The sequence below is a fragment of the Aethalodelphis obliquidens genome, unplaced genomic scaffold (assembly GCF_003676395.1).
Source record: "Aethalodelphis obliquidens isolate GAN/ISIS:26980383/991018 unplaced genomic scaffold, ASM367639v1 scaffold71, whole genome shotgun sequence".
NCBI lineage: Eukaryota > Metazoa > Chordata > Mammalia > Artiodactyla > Delphinidae > Aethalodelphis > Aethalodelphis obliquidens.
Genome location: NW_020838015.1, coordinates 8,746,702 through 8,759,362, shown reverse-complemented (window position 1 = coordinate 8,759,362; position 12,661 = coordinate 8,746,702). Strand labels below are relative to the sequence as shown.

General features: G+C 37.8%; 1 protein-coding gene across 2 annotated transcripts in view; it reads left to right on the top strand.

Annotated features, from left to right (window-relative positions):
• Nucleotides 1–1,386: 1,386 nt before the first annotated feature.
• ZNF41 (zinc finger protein 41) overlaps nt 1,387–12,661 on the top strand; it is a 52,100-nt gene continuing 40,825 nt past the window's right edge. Inside the window, exon 1 of one of the 2 annotated variants that reach the window (XM_027091374.1) lies at nt 1,387–1,574. The gene's annotated coding sequence lies outside the window, so the exon portion shown is untranslated. The remainder of the gene's footprint in view (nt 1,575–12,661) is intronic. The other variant, XM_027091375.1, reaches the window with a different exon arrangement.

The following is a 12,661-nucleotide window of genomic DNA, read 5'->3' as shown; positions in this document are numbered from 1 at the left end:
AAGATCAAAGGACAACTACAAATGCAAAGGGCAAAAAGAGTTAGGGGAAAAATATTGCAATGCCACTAACTAACAAAGATTTAATATTATCCCTAGTGTACAAAGAGCTACTACAAATTGATAAGAAAAAGACAAATCACTCCAAAGAAAATTGGACAAAGGATATGAAGATTTGCAGAAGAGAAAATCTAAATGGTCAACAAACAGAAAAAGATCTTCAGTTGCACAAGTAGTCAGGAAAATGCAAATTAAAGCAGTTAAATTAGCCCTCTGATTGGCAAAAATTAGAGTATCAACATTCAGTGCTAGAGAAGATTTGCCTTGATGGACTCATATTTTGCTGGTGGGAGTAGGAAATGTTAAAAATCTTTTGGGGAAGTTATTTGGCTGTATCTATTCAACAACACAATAGCCTTACTTGTATTTAATAATAAAACTTAAAAATATAGGAAGCAAAAATTGACTAGTGAAATGAAACCCTGACTTATCAATACAGTGGGAAATCTCAGTAACTCAGGGAGCAAGCAGAAGAAAATCATCAGGAATGATATACACATTTAAAAGAAATTTTATTGGAGTATAGTTGATTTACAGTGTTGTGTTAGTTTCAGTTGTACAGCAAAGAGGAACAATATACACATTTTTAACAGCCCAACTAACAAGCTTGAACCAATAAACATATACGCTAAACCCAACTATTGGAAAATATATGTTTTTTTCAATCAAGAGATGAAACATTTTTGAAAACTAGGCCTGTACTTGAACCTTAAGGCAAATTTCAACAAATTCCGACTCAACATCATTCAGACAACATTCACAGATCACAGTGCAATTAAGTTAGAAATCACTAACATCGAGATTAACTTTGTGTTTGAGGAAATGAAAAATGGTGTTAGGAACTGTAAACTTTTCTGCACTCCCTCTAAGTTCCTTCTTTAATCATTAAGTATGAGAACAGGATACAACAGAATGAGATGGGCCAAATCAAAAACAGCTCCCTTCAGCAGCATTCCACCTGCGGGCCAAAGCCCACCAAACTTGCAGGAGACACTGCGCAGGGCTGTTCTTGTCGCAGCAGCCTGAATAAAGTCACCATTCCCTTGACATTTGAGTCTCGGAGAATTTTTGCATGTTCGACACTGGACTTCTAAATAATTCTTGGATCAAAGGGGGGAAAATTACAAATAGCACTTGAAACTGAACACTAATGAAAATGCAACAAATCAAAACTTGGATCTTTGGAAAAGAAGTTTAAACTTCATGCTTCTATAAGGAAACTGGGAAGGCTGATTACTCGAGTTTTTAAAAAATTGGATGACGTGCCCCACCACTGATGTCACAAGCCCCCCCACCCACCCACCCAGCTCAATGGCTCCCTGCACAGATGCTTGGTTTCTGGCGCTCAATCACCTCAGCTCCCTGCGCCCAGAGTGGTTAAACTCTCGCTGCGGGCGACTTCCGCTTCCTGGCCTAAATCTGACACGTACTATTCCCCCCGTGGCAACTACCCAGGGTCGGTGACAGCCAGAGCCGGGCGATGCCCCCAGCCGACGGGTGGACAGAGGCGCCGTCAGGTGGGCACGTAGCAGCGCCCCGGGCCCTGCCGCCGCGAGCCGCCTGCGCCGATCGGGGGCCGTTCCGCACCCCGAGAAGTGGAGCGGCGGCTGGGGCGGGGGCCGGTCAGTGTCTGGGCCGGTGCCTTGGAGGTGTCTTTCTAGCTAGGAGCGGGGAGAGGGGCAAGGGGGGTTGCAACGCGCGAAGATGCCGCGACTCCCCGGGGATACGGCCTGAGGGCGGGGCCCCGAGCACAGAGAAGGGAAGGCGCCAGGCCCGCGCCTCGGGGTAATGGTGGAGCATGAGGCGCAGGAGGGAGGAGTCCGGGATCTGCAGCCGGATCTGCTGGGCCCGATCGGCTCCCGGGAAGTCCCACCGGGGAAGGTCTGGCGGGGTCCCGCTGGCTCCGGCGCAGCAGAAATGCCCACCCTCCCAAGATGGCGACTCCCGGAGAGACACTCCCAAGGGGACAGCCATGTTAGTGGCCTGACAAAGTCACTAAAGAAAATCGGCAAGCCCGCCTCTCCTCCGACACACACAGACACGCACACGCACTGACACCTCGTGAGTGCACCCAGTGTAACTGGGGGCTAACGGCCGCTTCCGCGCCGACACTAAGCATGTGCGGTGCGAAGTCCAGAAACGTGGGAGTCCCGCAGAGGCAATTTCAATACTTCTGGCTCCGGGACTGAGTTTAACAGAGGCGGCGATTTAGGGCCAGTAAAACGTTGACATAATTATGGGGGTGTTACGACATGGCTTTCGGGCTCAGTGATGGTACTCTGTGGGGTGAGTGATGGGGCTTCTCTGGAGTCACTTATGAGGAGGTGCGTAGTGATAGGGGTTTGTGGGTGAATGGTGGGGGCAGTAGGGAAAGTAATAGGTAGTCTGTGGGGTGAGTATTGGGGGTCTGTGGGGTCATAGTGATGCAGGGTCTATAGGGTGAGCAGGGGGTATCGGTGAGGTGAGCGATGAGGAGTCTGTGGGGTGAGTGATGAAGATCCCCGGAGGCCACTGATGGGGTATGTGGAGTAAGTGACTGGGTCTGTGGGATAAGCGATGGAGGTTTGTGGGGTGAGTGGTCAGGCGTAAGTGCAGTAAGGAATGGGGACTGTGGTGTGAGTGATACAGTCTCGGAGGTGTGATGTGTGCTCTTTGGGGTTAGTGCTGGAGTTCCTGAGGGGCGAATGATGGGGGTTCTGTGGGGTGTCATAGGGGGTTAGTGGGGTAAATGATGGAGGGGTCTGTGAGATGAATGATGGGAGTTCAGTGAGGTAAGTGATGAGGGTCTTTGAGGAGAGTTATGGGTGGTCTGTGGAATGAATGATGGAGAGCCTGTGGAGTGAGTAATGGAGAGTGAATGAGTGAGTGAGATGGAGAATTTTTGAGGTGAGTGATGAGGGCCGCGGGATGAGTGTTGCAGGGTCTATGAGGTATATGATGGGGTTTATTGGGTGGATGGTCAAGGTTTCTGTGGTGTGAGTGATGGAGCTCTGTGGGTGGTCTTAGGATTGAGATGGGATTGTTTCAAAAACCTACCTTTGACCTTCTTGGTCCTCCTGTATCTTTGTTTTCTGTGTCATTAGTTTCTGCCCTTGATTTCATTATTTCTTTTCTTTGGGTTTTTTCTTTTATTCTTATTTTTAAATTCCTAAATTGAATGCTTATCTCATTAATATTCAATCATTTTCTTTTACAGTATAAGCATTAAGTTCATGAATTTTTCTCTAAGAACACTTTAGCTCCATGTCACAAGTGTTGATATGTAACATTTCCACCACAGTTTATTAATAATGTTTTCTAATTTTTCTTGTGGTTTTCTCTCTGATCCCTTAGTTATTTAGATATGAGATTTTCATTTCCCAAAAAGTTGTAATTTTTGTTATTGATTTCTAAATTATAGCCAGAGACTGTCATCTGAGTGATTATTAGGTGCAGGAATGGATGTTCCTTGAAGTGGATGGTATGTACTGAAATTTAAGTCCAAAACTTTTGTAAAATTGCAACTCCCACCAGCAACATATAAAAGGGCTCATTCCAAAATCATCCCCCACACTGAATGTTGCTGCACTTTTTAATTTCTGCCATTCTGAGGGCCAAACACAACAGTATGTAGCTTACCTTGATGTGCATTTTCCTGACACCTGGTGGCTGAATATCTTCTCATATTTATTGGCCTTTGAAATGTATTTTTAAAAATTTTCATATCCTTTGGTCTTTTTTTTTCCTTTATGTAGTTTGTCTTACTAATTTGTGGATATTAACCTTCTGTCATTTATTGTAATTTTTTCCCTTTATCTCTCTTTATATCTTGATTTTTGAAAGGTGTATTCACATATAATTAGAAAAAATAATTATCTGATTAGGTAATTTTTCCTTAACAAGTTCTGAATATCGTGTCTTGCCTAGTGGGTTCTCCCTGCTTTGTGCTTAAATAAATACATGCTTTAAATTTAAATTTTTATTGTTTTAAAGTTAAATTGTAATCCAACTGGAAAATTCTGGTGTGTGGTGTGAGATGAGATCAAAGTTTCTACTTTCCATTTGGATAGAAAATTTGCCTGCACCAATCATTAAATAAATAGCCTTTTCTAACTCAGTTAAATGCCACTTTTGTCACATAAATTCCCAAATGTATATCATTCTATTTCTGAACTCTATTTTTTCTTCTGATATATGTATCTACTCCCTTTCAAAAAATTGTTTTGACTTTAGAAATACTTTTAATATTGAATAGTGCTAATCCCCTCACTGTTCCTTTTTTTTTTTTGGTTGTTTTCTTTAATCTTTTTTAGCATTTATTCTTCCACATGAATGTTAAAAACATTTTATTTCACTTCAAAAGCAACCATTAAAACTATATTTTATAATTTTCTTCTTATAGATTCAGAACCTTTTTTGAAAAGTTCATTCTTAAATATTTTAAATTTGATATCATCACAGTGAATAGCACATTTCTCTATTTCCATAGAAAAATTATATAAATAAAAATTTTTTTATTTCTTTTTTGCATTTTATTTCTTATCCAATCCAGTTATCACATTCTCATGTGAATTATGGTTGCCTTTTATGGTCTCTTAGTTTTCCTAGATATAACATCATGTCACATCCAATTAACAATGATACTCTCTCTTCCTTTCAAATATTTATTCTGATTACTTCATCTTCTCCTATTGCATTAGCTAGAGCTTTCAGAACAATGTTGAGTGATACTTGGTAGAGGGTATCCCTATCTTGTTGCTAATTTGAAAGTGAAGGGTATTCATTCATTCATTCAACAAACATTTGTTGAATACCTTCACCTTTCCAGATACTGGGTTTGAAATCCTGCATGGCCACTTACTAGCTACATGATCTTTTTTTTTTCCTAACAGCTTTATTGATATAATTCACCTACCATAAACTTCACCATTTAAAGCTTACAATTCAATGGTTGTTAGTATATTCAAGGAGTTGTGCAAACCACTGTCATAATCCAATTTTAGAACATTTCATCACCCCAAAAGGAAACATTGTACTCATTCCTCATTCCCACCCCATACCTCCAGCTGCAGACAGCCACTAATTTACTTTCTGTTTCTATAAATTTGCCTATTCTAGACCTTTCATACACATGGAATCAAACAATATATGATCTTTGGCGACTATCTTCTTTCACTTAGCATGTTTTTAAGATTCATCCGTGCTATAGCTTGTATCAGTACTTCATTCTTTATTACTGAATAATATTCCTTTGTATGGATATACCACAGTTTGTTTACTCATTCATCAGCTGATGGACATTTGGGTTGTTTTCACTTTTTGGCTACTATGAATAATGTTGATGAGAACATTTGTGTACAAGTTTTTGTGCGGACGTATGTTTTCATTTCTCTCAGAAGTGGAATTGCTAGATCATATGGTACCTTTGAAGAACTGCCAAACTGTTTTTGGCATTTTACATCCCACAGCAATATATGAAGATTCCAATGTGTCATATCGTCATCAACACTTAACAAGTCTTTTTTTTTTATTCTAGCCATCTTAGTGGGTGTGAAGTGGTATCTCATTGTGGTTTTGATCTCTATTTCCCTAATGAATGTTGAGCAACTTTTCATGTTTGCAATGGACTAAATGTTTATGTGCCCCTCCCATTCTATGTTGAAATCCTAACCCGCGGTGTGATGGTATAAGGAGGTGAGGCCTTTGGGAGGTGATTAGGTCATGAGGGTGGAGCCCTCATGAATGGGATTAGTACCCTTATAAAAGAGACCTCAGAGAGCCCCCTTCCACCTTTTGCCATGTGAGGACACAACAAGAAGATAGCCATCTATGAATCGGGAGGCAGGTTCTCACCAGACACCCAATCTGCTGACGTGTGAGCTTGGATTTCCCAGCCTCCAGAACTGTAAGAAATAAATGTTTGCTGTTTAAGCCACCCAGTTTATCGTAGTTCATTACAGCAGCCTGAACACACTAAGACAATGTGTTTAATTGACCATTTGTATGTCTTCTCTGGAGAAATATCAGTTCAAATTATTTGCCTATTTTTTAATTAGATTATTTGTCTTTGTATCATTGAGTTGTAAGCATCCTTTATATATTCTGGATACAAGTCCCTGGTCAGATATGTGATTTGCATATATTTTCTCCCATTTTATGGGTGTCTTTTCACTTTCTTGGTGGTGACCTTGTAGCACAAAAGTTTTTAATTTTTATGAAGTCTAATTTATCTATTTTTGTTATTGTTGCTTGGGCTTGTTTTTAAACATCTTTATTGGAGTATAATTGCTTTACATTATTGTGTTAGTTTCTGCTGTATAACAAAGTGAATCAGCTATACATATACATATATCCCCATATCCCCTCCCTCTTGCGTCTCCCTCCCACCCTCTCTATCCCACACCTCTAGGTGGACACAAAGCACCAAGCTGGTCTCCCTATGCTATTTGGCTGCTCCCCACTAGCTATCGATTTTACATTTGGTAGTGTATATATGTCCATGCCACTCTCTCACTTCGTCCCAGTTGCTTGTGCTTTTGATGTCATAGATGTTTCTTTCCCCATTGAATTGTATTGAAACCCTTATCTAAAATCAACTGACCATGAGTGTAAAGGCTTATTTATGAACTCTCAATTCTATTTCATTCATCTATATGCCTCCTTTATGCCAGTACCATGCTGTGTTGATTTATATAGCTTTGTAGCAAGTTTTGAAATAGAGAAATGTGTGTCCTCCAACTATGTTCTTATTCAGTGTTTTGGCTATTCAGGTTCCTTGCATTTCTATCTGAATTTTAGGATGAGCTCATTACCCTCTTCAAAAATGCCCCTGGGATTTTGATAGGGATTGTGTTGAACCTGTACAACATTTAGGGGAATATTGCCATTTTAATGATATTAAGTCTTTTTATCTGGGCATTTTTTTTTAGCATAATGTTATCTGGTGATTTTGGGGGTAGTAGTTGTAATATTTACACAGTTCTTTAATGTTCTTATTTTAATTTGTATTTTTATTAGGAATAGCTCCTGAATTGTGTCAGATGCTTTTTGATATTAACAGCCTTATGGTATTATTCTCTTTAATTGGTTGTTGTAATGAATTACATTGACGTGTAATGTGGCCGCATCTTTGCCTTCCTGGAAGAATTCTGTTTGGTCAAGGGGAATTTTTCTTATAAGATACATTTGGATTTGAATTAGTAATATTTTATTTAAAATTTTTGCCACTATAAGAAAACTGCTTATAGTTTTCTTTTCTTTTTTCTTTTTTTGTACTATATTTAACGTGTTGGTATTAAGCTTATGGCAGTTTTTAAAAGGAATTCAGGAGATTTCTATCTTTTTATATGTTAAAATGGCATAGAAATTATCTTCTTTTTAAAATAAAGTTCAGCTATAAACACACTTAGAACTGGTGTCTTTTAAAATGGTAAATTTTAATTATTTTTTTTTCTCTGATTACTGGTCTTTACAGATTTCTTCTTTTGGGGGGTTTAATTTTGGTGGTTTATGGTTTTTTGTTTTGTTTTGTTTTTCGGTACACGGGCTTCTCACTGTTGTGGCCTCTCCCGTTGTGGAGCACAGGCTCCGGACACGCAGGCTCAGCGGCCATGGCTCACAGGCCCAGACGCTCTGCGGCATGTGGGATCTTCCCGGACCGGCGCACGAACCCGTGTCCCCTGCATCGGCAGGCGGACTCTCAACCACTGCGCCACCAGTAAAGCCCTTGGTGGTTTATGTTTGCTAGGGATTTTATATTTTCATAGAGCTGCACATAATGCTTAAATTATTCTGGTCACTTCCACATCTGTGGTAGTAGTTCCTTTTTCTTTCCTAAAACTGTGTGAGTATATGTGTGATATGTGAGTGTGTGTGTGTGTGTGTGTGTGTGTGTGTGTACATGTATATTTCCTTCTCTTTTACCTTTATTAGGTGTCTCATGAATATTTTATTTTCTTTTTCTAATTTCTTAAGTTTAGCACTTAATTCATTTATCTTTGGCTTTTCTTTTTAAATATTAAAAACATTTTAGGCTAAAATGTCCCTTAAATATAACTTTAGCCATGTCTCAAAATGAGGTATGAAGTTTATAATTTTATTATTGAATTTATCTTCAATTCTGCCATGTTTGTCTGTTTGTTTAATTATTTATTGGCTGCACCATGTGGCATGTGAGATCTTAGTTCACTGACCAGGGATTGAACCAGCACCCCCTGAAATGGAAACGTGGAGTCTTAACCACTGGACCACCAGGGAAGTCCCAATCCTGCCATGTTTAGAGAATATTTCTTTTTCCCCCAGCTTTATTGAGACATACTTGACATATAACATTGTATAAGTTTAAGGTGTACAGTGTGTTGATTTGATACATTTGTATATTGCAAAATGATTATCACCATAGTGTTAGCTAACACTTCCATCATGTCACATAATTACCACTTTGTGTGTGTGTGTGATAAGAACATTTAAGATCTACTTTCTAGACAATATTCGAGTATATGATACAGTATCATTAGCAATAATCACCATGTTGTACCTTAGATTTTCAGAACTTGTTTATCTTATAACTGGAAGTTTGTACCCTTTGACCAACATCTTCCCATTTCCCCCACCCCCTGGCCCCTAGTAACCATCACTCTACTTAGAGAATATTTCTTTCTTTCTTTTTTTTAATTGAAGTATAGTTGATTTACAATGTTGTATTAGTTTCAGGTGTACAGCAAAGTGATTCAGTTATATATATATTTTTTCAGATTATTTTCCATTATAGGTTATTTCAGGATATTGTATATAGTTCCCTGTGCTATACAGTAAATTCTTATAATCTATTTTATGTGTAGTAGTTTGTATCTGTAGAGACTATTTCTTAACTGCAAACTAGTTTGGTCATTTGGTTATCTTTTTATTCTATATTTCATTTTTATTGAAATATAATTGTCGTATAACATTGTGTAAGTTTAAGGTATACAGTGTTTTGATTTGATATGTTTATAAATTTATAAATTACGACATGATTACCACAGTAGCTTTAGCTAACACCTCCATCCTGTCACATAATTATCATTTCTTTTCTGTGGTGAGGATGTTTAAGACATAGTCTCTTAGCAATTTTGATTCTATATTTCTGATTTTTGTAGTATTGTTGGTAATATAGCCTGCCAAAACTCTAATTTTTAAGAAATATCAATATTTTTTCCTTTGAGTCCAAGTTACACATTTTTTTTTTTTCAGTACGCTGGCCTCTCACTGTTGTGGCCTCTCCCATTGCGGAGCACAGGCTCTGGATGCGCAGGCTCAGCGGCCATGGTTCATGGGCCCAGCCACTCCACGGCATGTGGGATCTTCCCAGACCAGGGCACGAACCCGTGTCCCCTGCATCAGCAGGCGGACTCTCAACCACTGTGCCACCAGGGAAGCCCCAAGTTACACAATTTAAAGTTTTTTTAACTGTGCCATGAGTCTAAAAGAAGAGTATGTTAATTGGACAGAGTTAAATCTAGCACTGATTATATTTTTCAAATCCTCTTTACTTCTTTTTTTGGTCTACTTGACCCATTATATTATAATAAAATTTCCCAGCGTAATTGTGATATTTAAAAACTCTTTATTATGAAATAATTATAGATTCAGACGAAGTTGCAAATATAAGACAGAGAAATCCCATGTACCCTTTACCCAGTTCCCCCCAATAGTTACATCTTATAAAATCATAATGCAGTATAAAAATTTAACATTGGTACAATGTGTGTGCCTAATTCCTTGTCATTTTGCCATGTGTGTAGATTCGTGTAACGACCACCACAATCAATATACAGAGCTATTACCCTTTTTGTACTTTTCACCCCCACCATCATCCCTAACCTTTGGCCACCAATAATCTGTTTTCCATCTCTATAATTTTGTTATTTTGAGAGTGTTACATAAATGGAACCATACAGTATGTGGCCTTTGAGATTTTTTTTTTCATTCAGCATAATGTCCTTGAAAACCATCCTTACAACTATCGTTGTAACAATAGTTCATTTCTTTTTATTGCTGAGTAGTATTCCATATTATAGATGTACTACAGTTTGTTTAACTATTCATCTACTGAGGGACATTTTGGTTGTCCCCAGTTTGGGGCTATTACAAATAAAATTGCTATGAACAATTGTACAGATTTTTGTGTACATGTAAGATTTCATTTCTCTAGAATGAATGCCCAGAAGTGCAATTGCTGGGTCACTTTTTTAAAGAAACTGCCAAACTGTTTTCCAGAGTGTCTGTACCACTTTACATTCCCACTGACAACATATGAGAGATCGTTTTTCTGCATTTTCTCCAGAATTTGGTATTGTTGCTATTTAAAACATTTTTAGCTGTTTTAATAGGTGTGCAGTGATTATATCATCATTGTCTTAATTTGCATTTCCTTAATGGCTAATGACATTGAACATCTTTAAAAATTTTTTTTTATTTTTGTACACTTTAAAAAGTTTACTTTCCACTTACAGTTATTACAAAATATTGGCTATATTCCCCGTGTTGTACAATACACCTTTGAGCCTATCTTACACCCAATAGTTTGTACCTCCCACTCTCAGACCCCTATATTGCCCCTCTTCCCCACACTGGTAACCACTAGTTTGTTCTCTATATCTGTGAGTCCACTGCTTTTTTGTTTTATTCACTAGTTCGTTGTATTTTTTAGATTCCACATATAAGCAATATCATACAGTATTTATCTTTCTCTGTCTGACTTATTTCACTTAGCATAATGCCCTCCAAGTTCATCCAGGTTGCTGCAATGGCAAAATTTCATTATTTTTTATGGCTGAGTAGTATTCCATTGTGTGTGTGTGTGTGTGTGTGTGTGTGTGTGTATATTTATTTATCTATTCATCTGTTGATGGACACAGGTGGTTTCCATGTTTTGGCTATTGTGAATAGTGCTGCTATGAACATTGGGGTTTATGTATCTTTTCGAATTAGTGTTTTTGTTTTTTTCAGATATATATCCAGGAGTGGAATTGCTGGGTCATATGGTAGTTCTATTTTTAGTTTTCTGAGAAACCTCCATACCATTTTCCACAGTGGCTACACCAGTTTACATTCCTACCAACAGTGTACAAGGGTTCCTTTTTCTCCACAAGCTTGCCAACATTTGTTATTTGTAGACTTTTTGATAATAGCTCTTCTGACAGGTGTGAGGTAATATCTCATTGTGGTTTTGATTTGCATTTCCCTGATGATTAGTGATGTTGAGCATCTTTTCATGTGCCTGTTGGCCATCTGCATTTCTTCTTTGGAAAAATGTCTATTCAGTTCTTCTGCTCACTTTTTAATTGTTTTTTTTTTGTTTTTTTTGATATTGAGTTGTATGAGCTATTTATATATGTTGGATATTAATACCTTATCGGTCACCTCATTTGCAAATATTTTCTCCCATTCAGTAGGTTGTCTTTTTGTTTTGTCGATGGTTTCCTTTACTGTACAAAAGCTTTGAACATCTTTTTAAACATTGACATTGAACATCCTTTAAAAATTTTTTTTACTTAAAATATATTTTGAGATATAGATTCATATGCAGTTGTAAAAAATAATACAGTGATCCCTTGTGCATTTTGCCCAGTTTCCTCCAATGGTGACATTTTACAAAATAAAAGTATAATATGCCAACCAGAATTTTGACCTTGATACAATTCAACCATCTTATCCAGATTTCCCCAGTTTTACTCATACATGTATGTGTATATGCATGTACCAAGTTTTATACAATTTTATCACCTGTGTAGGTTTGTGTATCCATCACCATAGTCAAAATACTGAATAGTTCCAACATCACAAGGATCCCTAGTGTTGCCCTTTTATAACCACACCTATTTCCCTTCTGTCTCCACTACCCTTGGAAACCACTAACCTGTGCTCCATGTCTAAAATTTTGTCATTTCAAAATTGTTATATTAATCAAATCATACAGTATATAAACTTTTGAGGTTGGCTTTTTTCACTTAGTATCAAGTTCTTAAAAACCATCCAAGTAGCGTGAGTATCAACAGTTCATTCCTTTTTCTTGTTGAATTGCACTCCTTGGGGTGGATGTACCACAGTTTGTTTAACCAGTCGCCTGTTGAAGGACATCTGGACTGATTCCAGTTTTGAGCTATTACCAGTAAAGCTGCTATGAACATTCATGTACAGATTTTTTGTGTAAACATAAGCTTTCATGTCTCTGGGATAAATGCTCAAGAGTACTATTTCTGGGCCGTATGGGAATTGCATGCTTAGTTTTATAAGAAACTACCAAACCGTTTCCCACCAGCAGTGTAGGAGAGATCCAGTTTTTCTGCAACCTCATCAGCATTTTGTGTTGTCACTATTTTTTATTTTAGCCATTCTGACATATGTATAGTGATATCTCATTGTAGTTTTCATTTTCATTTCCCTGGTAAATAATATGGAACCCCTTTTCATATGCTTATTTGCCATCTGTAGATCCTCTTTGGTGAAATGTTCATGCGTTTTGCCTATTTTCTAATTGAATTGTTTGGATGATTTTACTGTTGAGTTTTGAGAGTTCTTTACATATTCTAGATACCAGTCTTTTGTCAGATATGTTGTCATCAAGTATTTTTCCCAGTCAGTA